Source organism: Nicotiana attenuata, chromosome 10 (assembly GCF_001879085.1).
Source record: "Nicotiana attenuata strain UT chromosome 10, NIATTr2, whole genome shotgun sequence".
Classification (NCBI taxonomy): Eukaryota; Viridiplantae; Streptophyta; class Magnoliopsida; order Solanales; family Solanaceae; genus Nicotiana; species Nicotiana attenuata.
Window position 1 is genome coordinate 36,531,367 of NC_031998.1, and position 14,304 is coordinate 36,545,670.

The window sequence follows — 14,304 nt, forward strand, 5'->3', positions numbered from 1 at the left end:
TTGTATGCTGTTACCATGTTGAAGTTGTGCAAAAATTGAAAGCCCTAGATAAAATTACTAACTTGTTCACTATTGTTTGAAATCTGCGGCCGCACAAGAAATTGTGCGGTCCTCAGAGGTTGAGTCTAGGGTACTTTTGTCACGACCCAAATCGATGGGCTGCAACGGGTACCCGGTACCTTATTCAACCGAGTACCAACACAACATATCTTTTCTTATCATACGATCATAGATAACTGAGCCGGAGAGGATGCCGTGAAATAGGTAGAATCTAACATGTAATACCAACTTATACATAAGTCATATAGGCCTCTAAGACCAAAATAACCACTCGTACATTGAACATAGGCCGACAAGGCCATACAATCTTTTACGTACATGACATTTGTCTACAAGCCTCTAAGGATACATAATTGTCATAAAGGTCGGGACAGAGTCCCGCCAGACCAAACAATACACATCTAAATCATACTGACCAAACAAACAACTCCGGAGCAAATGGAGTGCACCAACATCTTCCGCTGAGCTGATTGCCTACTTGGAGGACTCTCGACCTATTTATCAGGACCTGCAGGCATGAAACGCAGCGTCCCCAAGCAAAAGGGACGTCAGTACAATTAATATACCGAGTATGTAAGGAATGAAAATCAGTAAACAATAGACATGAGAGAAACATGGAGTAAAAGACTCAACATGTACATCTGAATAGCTCTGTGAATCATTTAATATTATAATGTCATGCATATGCGTATAAATGTCATACCATGCATAGGTATATTCGTTCATAACATCATCAAGCCTCTGAGGGCATCCCATCATATCATCTCGGCCACTATGGGCAAATTATCAACATATACCAAATGATCAGGTGGTGGTGCGTATATAATGCCATCACCTTTTTCCATATCCCATATGTATATAGATACATATATACACGTATATAACGCCATCTGGTCATGGGTCAATGAACATGAATGCAATGCATGAAAAGTACGTCAATAAAATCTTTCAGAGTGTCATAAGACCATTATACCTTTGAGTAATATCATGAAGTAAACTTTTTTCAACTTACGTATTTTTCTGAGACCCATGAACAGATGATAGAATAATATGACACATGGGGAATCAAGAACATAAGCATTTCTAGTATTTCTATGAATAGAGTAATTTATGAAAATTGTGCATTTGCTTTTTTCGCTTGTGTATACATCATGCCAAAATAAAGAAGGGATAGCCTTAACATACCTGGAGTAGGGAAAATCTGTATGATAATCTTGGAAAAGGTTGCACTACGCTCTCTTAGAATCGCAAAATCTCGTGGTTATTACGCAGTGTAATTTCGTATGCATTTCTTTACTAATCTAAGAATTACCGTTGCTACTGTAACATGAAGTCTTATGTGAGCTTCCAACATCTTCTCCAAAAATGAATTTGATATCAATTTTATATCATTTGTAAAGATGACTAACTTGAAATTCCTTCTACGTTTTTTTTAATGGAAAGTGTAGTTTCCATGTGTTATCTTGATTGATTGCCCAAAGACCCCTTAATGCAGCATATCCTTATCACTAATGAGTCATCAACTTGGCCTTAATTTGCCGCCACCTTGAAGTTTAATGCTTATCCAAATGTGCTTAATTAATCATCCAATAATTCCTTAATTAACTAGGTAATCTCCCATTACCTAATAATTAACCAATTTCTCATATAATTAAGAGTCATTTGAAATTACTTAAAATACTACATAATTTTAACACACCTTACTATCATGGTCATGTGGTACCTTGTATGAAATTAGTCCATAAATACCAGGTATTTTAGCTCGGGCCGTATTTTATCCCAAAATACCAACTTTGACGAAACTTATTTTCTTTGATATGCTTACCCTCGCACCTTCACAAATTTACTCATTACTTTTTTTAAAATATCATAATGCTTATAATGTCAAAATAATCTCATTCCCGAGCTTACGTCGATTAACTTACGATGAAACCTTAACGTACGAAAATGCGGGATGTAATATCTTCCCCCCTTTGGAACATTCGTCCTCGAATGTTGACTGATGCACTTATCATTATCATAACCTATAGTTCTTCCGAATACTTTAGTACTCTCCTTGCCATCTAGGCAACTGTTCTGTGAACAATTCCAAAGGCCAGGGCATTGCCCCCTTTAGGCCTTTTTCTCACACCACGACTCGTGGTCGAAATCCTTCCAATCTCGTAACTGTTGCTACCTTCTATCATGCAGCCTGTACGACTCTGACCTTGTAAGTGCACCTATGTGACTCTTCTTTCTTTCTTTTTTTCCTCCAGTTTTTAGCCAATCTCTAGGCTTCACTTTGTGAACATATACAGAGCTTAGCAAGATGTCCCTCTGGGCATCTATGGGTATACTGAAGTTCTTCTCTCGGTACTTTGTCGAACTTACGAATATTTCTATATCTTATTTCATAGATCTGGATATCCATTTGTATGATTATACTGCATTTAGGTAGGTCATATTATACCATAGCTCTTGCTTCGATTTATCATTACTGAGGTCTGCTACCAAACTCCAGTTTACTCTCGTTGCTTATCCTATATGTATAAATCTAAGTCCTTTAATGCTTCCTCATTACTTATTGATCTTGAGAATGACGACATAATTTCATCTCATACTTTATAACATTTATCCTTCCATTGATAACTCTATAATCTACAACTGATAACTTGAACCCTCTTCTGTAACACTGCCGCTAGGTCTCCATCTCATCAGGGAACATCTAAATGATTAGACTGATCCACCTGGGGGCGATAACATGCTTCCATAACCATATTTCATAGTATCCCAACGTGATTCACCTTACATGGGTGTTTTAATCTTGTATAAATCATGAAATCCACTTCAAATCATTACTCAATCGAAGGCCCAAACGTCATCATTTATCTTTCATAATTACACCCTCATTCTATTACCTGGGCAGCATTTCATCTCGTCTAAATACTATTAGTCTTAGACTCCTTTGAGTTCATTCGGGTTATACCGAGCTTTCTATTACTTAGAGAAACCATTAGCTCTCTTGTTTTCATGGGCTTAATCCCGAGGACTTATCGATTCTCGTCACCTTCTCACTCGACCTTTCTCATTCTTACTCCTGTCATAAAACTTTGTCGCTTTACTATTCTTTAGCTTGCGACCTATACATATCTATTTATATTATTCGCAGCCTTCCTTCAACTTGCTTGCACCATAGATTTTCTTGTGTTATTCTGGAACATCAAGCGAGACATCACATCATCTCTAACTCTTCTTTACTCTCTTGACTAGATCTCTCGGTACTGATAAACCATAGGCTGGAAGGTACGCCACTGACGTTGCCGCTATCATTCCTGCATACTGAATCCCAACACTTCTAACCTTCTATCCGAAGTATGGACTATTCACGATCTTCTGCCTTTGAGTATCTCGTACGTTGTTCACATTTACCTTACTTAACTTAAAACCTCGCATCGTATCTTCTATCTCTTTCATGACCTCCCTTCCACATAGGTATAATTTACGTCCATAACTTGAAGCTATATTGTAATACTTGCACCTCTGGTGCATACACAATCCGGTTGGAGCTTCGTACTTACTTCTTATGAGGCTGGTACTTTTCTAACCACCTTTATCGTTGGGCCGTTATAGAATATGGTTGTTGTACTATCTCTCTTGTACCTCTGATATTAAGAGTGACTCTGCAATGTTCTCAATCACGATGTCCATAATTTCCTGGGTCCAATAATCAAACTCCTAATTTACTTGGGTAATGTAATTCTTTAGTTTCCTCTTTCCTCTGATCAACCTTTATGTAGGCTTAAGCTATCTTCCGATCTGCAGCTCATGGTGTTAGTTATTACTTTAGCCCTTCAAGGACGCTATGGAATATCCATGATTCAATCTTCTAACAATTCGATCCTTTGTATATGACCTGGTCTCAATTCTTTCATTTAACTTAAACCAGAATCTTCTACGGCTGTATGATTGTCAACATATATGTTGCATGGATAATACTTCGAACTCTTAAGTACGTTCATAACGTAACTAACTCTGAATCATTGATCGAATAATTCTTTTTGTTCTTTCTCGGCTTTCTTTAAATGTAAGCAATCACTTTTCCCGGTCTTCCTGCCCCCTTGTTGCATACATACTTAGCTTACCTTAGTGCCCATACATATTGGAATTCCATACAACTCATATAATCTTGAATATCACTTCTAATTTTACTCCCCATTCATTAGCCACGGTGGGTGCCACTTTCTTATGGAGTGCATGCAATGTTGTGTTGACACTTGTCATTATAAAACCATTCCCTCTTTGGGTCACTGAGCTTAGGTTAAAGCCTTCTCCCTTATTCCCTCAACTAGTCTTTCATTGTAGTACTTAGGGAGGACCCTCTGACTCTTGTAAAGCTGCGAGCTTATTAAATCATATTCCCAATAGAATTCTTGATATTTGTACTCACCAATATTTATCCTTAGTTACTTACCTCCACACTCATGTGCTCGTATGGTTGCTTTTGAACTGAAGTTTTGACTGTCTTCACGGTGGGATTCTCTTTTATTTCAGTAACACTCATACGGTCCCTTTAACTACCCAAATCCTATATGAATATTTCTCACGTATTAAAATGACATTACAGCGAGGCTGAATTCACTATATTGGGTTTTACTATGTTTATCTTGCACGATTTGCTGATTCGTCAATAACCTCCTGTCTAGCCATAACTAGGCTCTTCCAAAATCGACTACCAACTACTCGTTGGCCCAGTCTCATATCAATATTCCACGTGTCTTTCCTGGGTTATTTCCTTTGTCTTAACTTATCTTTCACACTGGCTCCTTATTTATCAATAACATCTCGGGTAGGAACCCTTACTTCCTTTCCTTGACATCGTGTTTGCATAATGTTCTGGAATCGTAGAATATATGTAGGATTTGAATCAATGCAATCTCATTCTTTTTCTCATTTTTATCGCATTCTTTTACCATTGCATAGTTACTAGAACCGCTTAATTCTGACTTAATGCCACATCACTCCATATTCCCCCCTTTAGGGGAGTACTAAGATTTAGTGCTACGATAATCTATGTATAGATATTTTACCTCTTCATCTTTGGTGTCTTTTCACATCATCGATGACCCTTACTCGCCTTGCGATAATCCTTCTGTACCACAAATAACAAATTTCCTTACTTGCGAGGATACACTTAGTGTAACTAGCCCATACAGTCTCTTAAGCTTAACTTTGCTCACATTGCTTGCTTTAGGGAGCGTCTTCCCGAATGACCATTCTCTGAATTTTTCATGAATCTTCTTCTGTTGTCCATTCTATTATCGTCGGAACGAAATATGAAATTCTCATGATGTTGACCATTATCAAATCATTCAGTTCCTTTCATGTTTAGTTTATCTTGTTCACCAGATCATACTGATTTCTATTACCCTAGGTTTAACTCTCCCTTCTAGTAGTCGTGTCGGAGTCACGAACTTATTTTTCGAAATGAAGATATGACTTTATGGCCTATATTCTTTTATTGTCTCAAGGCCTGTCACCTCTCGCCATTTCCTTCACTTGACAATAGACCCCGTAATACTGTCATCTTTTTGATCTACCATTGTCATCCATGTATCATATCTTACTCATAATGCTTCATTGACTCTCTTCTTATTTCCCGCTATCATTTATGTCTGTTACTTTATTCTGAAAACTTCAATAAGATGTTCTTTTGCTTTTAACTTCCTTTTGCTCTATCCACTAGCTCTTCGGAGTGCCTACATTCTCTCTTTACTAGGGACGAGATCCACAGTAAGATAATAGTTATCCCTTCCAGGCTTCTAGTGTCCATCTTTGTAGTACTCATATCTAGTTGTACTATTTTAGAGTGCACCATCTGGGTGTCTCACAAGGAGATTTATTAGCACCTTTGTAATATCCTTCAGAAATGTCAACTAACTCAACAATCCATCCATCATGTTGGGTTACTGTAACCCAGCCGAATCCTGATATCCGTACTTCTCTTATACTACTTCTGTTAGCCCCCATAGGGCATAAATGAGATGGGTGTGGCCAATTGTACATATCTCTGTTATTGTTGAAGGTAAATTAAAAGGCTTATATTCCTCTGACTGAATTGTAAATACTGACAATCTTCATTAACTGGGCGCCTCGTACCCTTCTTCATCTTGCTTCTTTTACTTGCTCAAACTTGAATCTATCTTCTGAATCTCTCATTGATTTACACCATATGGGTGGATAGATATTCTTGCCTTAGGGATCTTTACCAAGAAGTTTACACATCTTAGTACACACATGATCTGCTGAATACCTCATATTTATCCATCATAAGCATGATGCAAGAATCGAGTTCCTTTGACTCAACTCTTCCACAGTTATATCTCTTACCAACCGCCCTTCTTGATGCATGCATCGTCGTATTATGAATAAAATAGGATTTAGGAAATTGAGTTCTTACAACTGAGCTCTATCACACGATCTAGAGTAAGAAGAAAGAGTGACAGTCCTAAATGCCCTGTAGCCTCCTGCTTATAAGTGCGGTGCATGACACACCCATAAACAAGACTCTACTAGACACGGCTTGTAGACTCCCTAGGATAGAACGGCTCTGATACCACTTTTGTCACGACCCAAACCGATGGGCCGCGACGGGCACGCGGTACCTTATTCAACCGAGTACTAACACAACGTATCTTTTCGTATCATACTATCATAGATAACTGAGACCGAGAGGCTTCCATGAAATAGGTAGAATTTAACATGTAATACCAACTTATACATAAGTCATATGGGCCTCTAATATCAAAATAACCACTCGTACACTGAACATAGGCCGACAAGGCCATACAATCTTTTACGTACATGACATTTGTCTACAAGCCTCTAAGGATACATAAGTATCATAAAGGTTGGGACAGAGCCCCGCCATACCAAACAATACACATCTAAATCATACTGACCAAACAAGCAACTCCGGAGCAAATGGAGTACACCAAGATCTTCCGCTGAGCCGATCGCCTACTTGGAGGACTCTCGAACTATCTATCAGGACCTGCGGGTATGAAACGTAGCGTCCCCAAGCAAAAGGGACATCAGTACAAATAATATACCGAGTATGTAAGGAATGAAAATCAGTAAACAATAGAAATGAGAGAAACATGGAGTAAAAGACTCAACATGTACATCTGAATAGCTCTGTGAATCATCTAATATTATAATGTCATGCATATGCGTATAAATGTCATACCATGCATAGGTATATTCGTTCATAACATCATCAAGCCTCTGAGGGCATCCCATCATATCATCTCGGCCACTGTGGGCAAATCATCAACGTATACCAACTGATCAGGTGGTGGTGCGTATATAATGCCATCACCTTTTTCCATATCCCATATGTATATAGATACATATATACGCGTATATAACGCCATCTGGTCATGGGTCAATGAACATGAATGCAATGCATGAAAAGCACGTCAATAAAATCTTTCAGAGTGTCATAAGACCATTATACCTTTGAGTAATATCATGAAGTAAACTTTTTTCAACTTACGTATTTTTCTAAGATCCATGAACAGATGATAGAATAATATGATACATGGGGAATCAAGAACTTAAGCATTTCTAGTATTTCTATAAATAGAGTAATTTATGAAAATTGTGCATTTGCTCATTTCGCTTGTATCGTATAGATCATGCCAAAAAAAAGAAGGGATAGCCTTGACATACCTGGAGTAGGGAAAAACCCGTATGATATTCTTGGAAAAGGTTGCACCATACTCCCTTAGAATCGCAAAATTCAGTTGTTATTAGCAGTGTAATTTTGTATGAATTTCTTTACTAATCTAAGAATTGTTGTTGCTGCTGTAGCATGAAGTCTTATGTGAGCTTCCAATATCTCCTCCAAAAATGAATTTGATATCAATTGAATATCATTTGTAAAGATGACTAACTTGAAATTCCTTGTGCGTTTTCTTTAATGGCAAAGTGTAGTTTCCATGTGTTATCTTGATAGATTGCCCAAAGACCCCTTAATGCCACCTATCCTAATGACTAATGAGTCATCAACTTGGCCTTAGTTTTCTTCCACCTTGAAGTTTAATGCTTATCAAAATGTGCTTAATTAATCACCCAATAATTCCTTAATTGACTAGGTAATCTCCCATTACCCAATAATTAACCAATTTCCCATATAATTAAGAATTATTTCAAATTACTTAAAATACTACTTACTTTTAACACACCTTATACACCTTACTATCATACTAGTCCATAAATATCGGGTATTTTATCTCGGGCCGTATTTTATCCCAAAATGCCAACTTTGACGAAACTCATTTTCTTTGATTTGCTTACCCTCGCACCTTCACGAATTTACTCATTACTTGTTTGAAATAGCATAATGCTTATAATCTCAAAATAATCTCATTCCCGGACTTACGTCGATTAACTTACGATGAAACTTTAACGTACGAAAATGCGGGATGTAACAACTTTAGTAAGGAATGGGTCTGCAACCGCAAGAAAATTGTTCGGACCGCAGAAATCCCATTGCGGATACATAACTGCCCTTATCCTGTTATCAGAGAGCTTACAATTTGTGATGTGTGGACTGAAAAAACCAGTTTGCGGCCGCACCTCAGCCATTTCTCTGTTATTAGGGAGTTGGCATATTTTGGATTTCTGATTTGCGGCCGCAAGGGAGAACTGTGCGGTCCACAAGGCCTATTCTGTGGCCTCAAGGAAAAATGTACGGACCGCAGATCCTTATCCTGCAAGCATGTTTCAACTATGTTGTTCCCTGTGTTTTCTGGTGTGTCTTTACATATCTATCTGTATGTCTGAACTTGAATTTCAACTAAATACTGACTTCGCTTGGTACAGAAAATGGTTCGATCTAGAGGCAGAAGTGATACTTCAAAGGGGAGGGGTGAACCTTCCGTGGTTGAGGCAAGAGTGCTTTACCCCTCGGCCTACAAAATATAATTTCAAAGAATACTACAGCCGGCAAAGGGAGAGGTGCAGAGCCCTCCGATTCAAGATCTTACGTCCCGTCTAGGGAAGCACTGGAGGGAAACTCAGCCTTGGATCAAGAGCAGCCGAATGTCCAGTCAAAGCCGCCAGGGAGATACTAACTCAGGGACGAGTCGTCCACATCTCATAGCACTTTCAAGGATTCAAAAAGTGCTAGTCAGGCTTCTGAGCCATCCACTGCACCTATCCCTGAGGCACCAATTACATCAGTTCAGGACATCCCAAATGATGGCAAAGGGGGTGATGCTACAGTTGCCAGCCTTATATGGTGGAAGAAGAAAGAGTTTTGGGAGGACCGTTTTGTTATTGGCTGCCTTCCCCAGCTTTCGCACTTGGTGGCCAGTGAGGTGGCTCGCTCTTGAGCGACAGTTTCAGTTAAAATATCTGGAGAGGTATAACCCTGCAGTGTTGAGACAGTTTAGAGAACGTAAAGGGTGGATGCGGTATACCCAGAGCATGGTGGATGCGAAAGAGTACCTTGTCCGGGAATTCTACGCCAATGTGGCGCGTATCAAAAAGGGGACAAAGGTAACCAAAGTCAGAAACCTCAAAGTGCAATTTGATCAACACACATTGAACACATACTTAGGATTTGATGATGTCAAGCCCACAGAGTACTTAGAGAAGTGTGCACTTGGGGATGCAGCTCTCCTTGGTTACCGGACATTCTAGCTGCACCAGGACCACCACCACCATGGATCATAGAAGGGGTGCCTATCCAAAGGAGCCCCCTCAGTTTCGAGGCAAAGGGGTGGCAAACATTTGTCTGCAGCAGACTAGGCCCGAGTTAGAATGAGACCTATCTTCCAATTCCTCACGCAGTTCTAGTTGCTTCTATCATGGCCGGGTACCCTATCAATGTGGGTGTTGTGATGTCGCCAACATCTCAATGATTGCTCGGCAATATGACTCCTCATACCCGTATCCCAACACTATCATATACTAGATGCAAGGGTAGAGCCGAGGGATTATGACACAAAGGTGCGGCCGAAGAAGAATTCTCATAGTACTCATTGATGGATGCGAACAACCCTAAGAGAAAAGGTCTTTCGTCTACCAAGCAAGTCTAATGAGCCAACTGTGGTAGTTGCGGAGGCAGCTGATAGTCCATCCACTTCGGCCGAGCCTTCATATAGTGTCGTAGCTAGGACACCCCCATCATCTTAAGTTCCTACTGCAGTCCCTGTCAAAGGTTCCACCTCGGCTTTGAAGCCGTTTCCCATGCCTACTATCCCACTTTCTACGCTGCGAGTCTCCCAGACACTGGCGAGCCTCAATAACTGGATGCAGACAGCCACTGCAAAGCTGTCTAACTTATTCAGTACTGTTGCAGCTCAGTCCTCTATTCAGGCACCTTAGTTTCCTCCGACAGTTGAAGAGACATTGAAGAAGCTCACAGAGAACCAGAATACTATTATGGTTACTTTGGTACAGTACGGGTTGGTGATAGAAGAGTTGGGAAAAGAAGTAAAGAAAATGAGAAAGTCCAGGCCACCAAGATGTCAGTTGAAATCTCCGGAGACAGGTGACCAAGATTGCAGCAGTCGGAGATCTTCCCTTTGACATGCTGATTAATCCACGTCTCACAGCACCATCAGCACCGTTAGCACCAGCTGGCCAGTCTGAGGAGCCAGACCTGGTTGCTGACACTGCTGAGGTAGTGCGTCAGAAGTTCACCAACCCGGTCACTCCCAGAGTTGAGGATGATGAGATCCTGTTGAATGAGCCTGAGGGCGGTGACATTGCAGGGGACACAGAGATGTCCATGGAGCCATAGGGAGTCTTCTTCACTTTTTCCCTTCCTTTACTCTTGTTTTGTTAAGCATTGGGGACAATGCTTATTTTTATTCCGGAGGTTGGAGTTTATTTGTCTTATTTAATGATTTAAGACATTTGGCATGTAATTAACTTGATACTATTTTCTTTTTCTTTCTCATTATGTATATATTCTCTCTCTTCTCTCATTATGTATATATATATATTCTCTTTCTCTCATTATGCATATTCATCTGTTTTCAATAGTTTTGGCTATGTATATTCTTTATGTTTGTTTCCTTATTAGTTAGTGTTTGATTTAGTAGCTTCTTTTTATGTTTCAGTAGCTAATAAGCCTTTATTTTTCTTAATGCCACGGTTCTTTTCAAAGGTAGTTATTGTGTGAATCGGGTGACTCGTCCCAACGATGGATGGCGTGACAACCTTCTTAAGGGAGTGAGTCTGTTTTGTGTTTAGGTAATAATAGTAGTAGTAATAAATAAAAAGACCTAATCAAGTCAAATTCGAAGAGTCAAACATGCTTTATTTGGAACAACACATTTAACTGCGTGCTTATGGTTAGAGACAAGGTTTTAAAAAGGAAATAGCTCTAGTTAGTGACTTTGTGACTCTTGTGTTGACCTTGGTACCATCGGGTGGTCTAATTGGATCATAGTGATCTTTAATCTTGAATGTGGTTGTTGTGGGCACTCGACTCTATCCTCTTTAACAATCTAGTTGTGTGAGGGGTGAGATGCTTTGATGCTAGTAAAAGTACCCGAGCGAAAGGTCTAGAACTTGCCCTGAATGTATTTTAAGGCAAAATCCTAAGTTTTGCTTGGATTGAGAAGTGATTGTAGGATTTTCTTGGCCCATTTGATTTTTCTATTGCCTACCAATGATGTCATCCCAAGTCAAACCCTTCGAGCCTTAACCCTTCTCATTTGAAAACCATGTTACTAGCCTTTACCCGTTCTATCGTGACCCTCTCTTGGAACCCCCTTTCCTTAACACTCATATGAAACGAATGGCTAAAATCATGATTTGGGGTAAAGAAGAGGAAATGAAAAAGGTATCAAGGCACAAAAAGAGAAACGAAATGATGAGAAGGAAAGGCAAAGAAAAGAACAAAAAGAGAAAATGCAAAAAAATATGAATAAGTGGAAGAGTTGAAGGGATTCAAAGAGAGGTAATGATCCCAAACATGGAGAAAAATGAATGTAATGATCAAGAAATAGTGATGTTAAGTCTCTCTAGTTCCCCGAGGAAAAGAAAATACCTCCAGAAATTGGCAAAGTGCGAGCCGAGAAATGAAAGACGGAGTGCTTAGGAAAGGTGTAACCACTTACCCATATTGTATCAAACCCTAATCAAAAGTTGTCATTACATACCGAAAGAAGTCCTACTTGATTTTGATCCAAGAAAGCTTACATTAGTGGTGATCAACATGAGGGGCAAGCCTATGGTACTTGAGGCCATACTTGTGACATTCTCTTGAGAGAGATGAGTGAACCTTTCATAAATTATTGAATGAGTGCCAAATTCTTAAGTGAGCTTGGCAAATGGAAAGTAGAGGAGGAAGAGTTTAGAGTCCACCATGATCTACAAGATAGAACGAGATTCCTTGATAAGTAAAGTCAACTCTTGATGCTCGAGTGTCACATTAGAGCTATATATACATAAATGTTTAAGTTGTCGCCTTGTTGATAATGCATGAGTGGTGTGGCTAATTGTTGGTCCCAACTGAGGTGTGAATGGCTCACCCATGGCTAGCTGTAATGTCCCTTAGCTTTTGGAGGTGGGAACTATTTTATTTGCTTGAGGAGAAGCAAAGACTTAAGTTTAGCGGAGTTGATAAGTGGTGATTTTGACTTCTTATTAGTACCTTTTAGCTTTTGTTTTATTCTAAAAAGCCTTGAATTGTGTTCCTGAAACTAATGAAATTGTGCAAAATTGCAGAAACGATGGAAGTTGATCTCCTGACATGAAATCCGACACAAAAAGGAGTAGCCTGAGGCACAAGGTAATAAAGGGTGCAGGAGCACAACTGTGCGGTCCGCAAAAGAAATTGTGGACCGCAGATTTCCATCTGTGGTCGCAAACAAAGAAGGAAACTTTAGTAGAAAATTGCGCAAATTACAGACCGCACATGAATTATGCAGCCGCAAAGATGAGCTAAAAGTCGAAGATTAGAGAGTATGCAAAAAAGACCAAGTCCAGAAGCCTCTGTGAATTGCGAACCGCACAAGAATTGTGCCGCCACAGAAGAATGCCTTGCGGTCACAGTCAAAATTTTGCGGACCGGAGAAGGGTTACCTCGCGACTGCAGTTCAGAAATGTGCGGCCGCAGACCTCCAATTCCTGACAGATGAAGAAATCTGCGGACCGCAGATGGCATTGTGCGGCCACAGAACCTCCTGAAGGGCATATTTGTCCGAGATTTTCAGCCATGTATAAATAGACGAGTTTCACAAATTTTTGTCAAGTTTTTGAATATCTGAAGTATTGTAGCCGTTTCTCTTTGCTGTTTTAGGAAAATTTAGCTTATTTTGGTGTTTTAACATTAGATTTCTTAATTTTAATCTTACAATATGAATATATTAGCTTTTCTTCTTTATTTTCTTTAATGCCCACTATGACTAGCTAGATGTTTATTAGGGTTGTGACCCAACTCTAGTGTGTAAACCTTATGGGTGATTAATTTTATGCTTGTTTATGATCGGGTGTCTATTATTTTGCTTAGTTCATGCTTCAGTTGCAGAATTGATGGTTGTAATCATTGATTCATGCCTATTTGACTTAGTCTCTACTTGAGAAAGAGGGTCCTAGTCTAGGATAACTTAGTTAACAAGGAATTGGATCAATTGAGAGATTGATTAACGCAATTAAAGGGTTCAACCTAGAGGTAGTAACAGCCCTACTTGAGCTCTTATCAACTATTTTGGTTTATACTCATTTGATCATGAGAAAGCCAAGTTGGGCAAAACAACTCTCTGACCGAGAGGTATTAAGTGGGTAACGTAGAGTTGTGAGCTATAATATACCCCAATCAACAAAATGAGCATAAACATCTTTATCCCATTAGGCAAACACCTAGGTCATGGTCTAAGCCCTGGGCCTTTTATATATTTGGAAAACCCTAAAAAAAACACTTATCTCTAGTCTTATATCTTTAATTTGCATTCTTGAGATTAATAAACAAAAACCTTACTGTGTAAGTGCAATCTAGATACTTCACATGCTCATTCTGAGTATATACTCCTAGCTCCCATCTTAGCTCCCTGCGGATTCGACCCCGACTCTTCGTTGGGTTTATTCCAAACGACTCTGTCATATCTCTATTGAGGTGTGCATTTGGATGTGATTAATCATCTACATTCATAATATTTTCCATCATTATTGTCTTGTTCATTGTATTGACTGGTTCGCTTGGATGGCATCCTTCCCCCGTTCTTATGTTTTCTGTTACCTCTC